The following is a 360-nucleotide window of genomic DNA, read 5'->3' as shown; positions in this document are numbered from 1 at the left end:
TAGATCAAATGCCTACATTTTATATCTTTGAAAAATGTTAAGATGAACCAAAAACCACACAGTGGAAAAAAAGGTACAGTAGAATTTCAGAAACCTAGAATAAGATTCACCACTCTGAATTATTCTGCACTGGGCTAATAAGTACGATTTTGCAGAGGAAGTGCATCTGTAGGAGATAATACTCAGAATATCACTAAGCTCTTTGGATTCCAACACATAGTGAGTTCCCATGAGGTTCTTCGAGTGACTCGACAGATAGTTTTATTAATAATGTAATAAAAAAGGCTAGGTTTTCATTTTAGTATTAAGAGGAAGCCTAGTTCAAGTCAAGAAAAGGAAAAAAAAAAAGATAGGTTTCTC

The sequence above is a fragment of the Meleagris gallopavo genome, chromosome 21 (genome assembly GCF_000146605.3).
Source record: "Meleagris gallopavo isolate NT-WF06-2002-E0010 breed Aviagen turkey brand Nicholas breeding stock chromosome 21, Turkey_5.1, whole genome shotgun sequence".
NCBI classification, from domain to species: domain Eukaryota; kingdom Metazoa; phylum Chordata; class Aves; order Galliformes; family Phasianidae; genus Meleagris; species Meleagris gallopavo.
Note: the sequence above shows the minus strand (reverse complement) of the source record.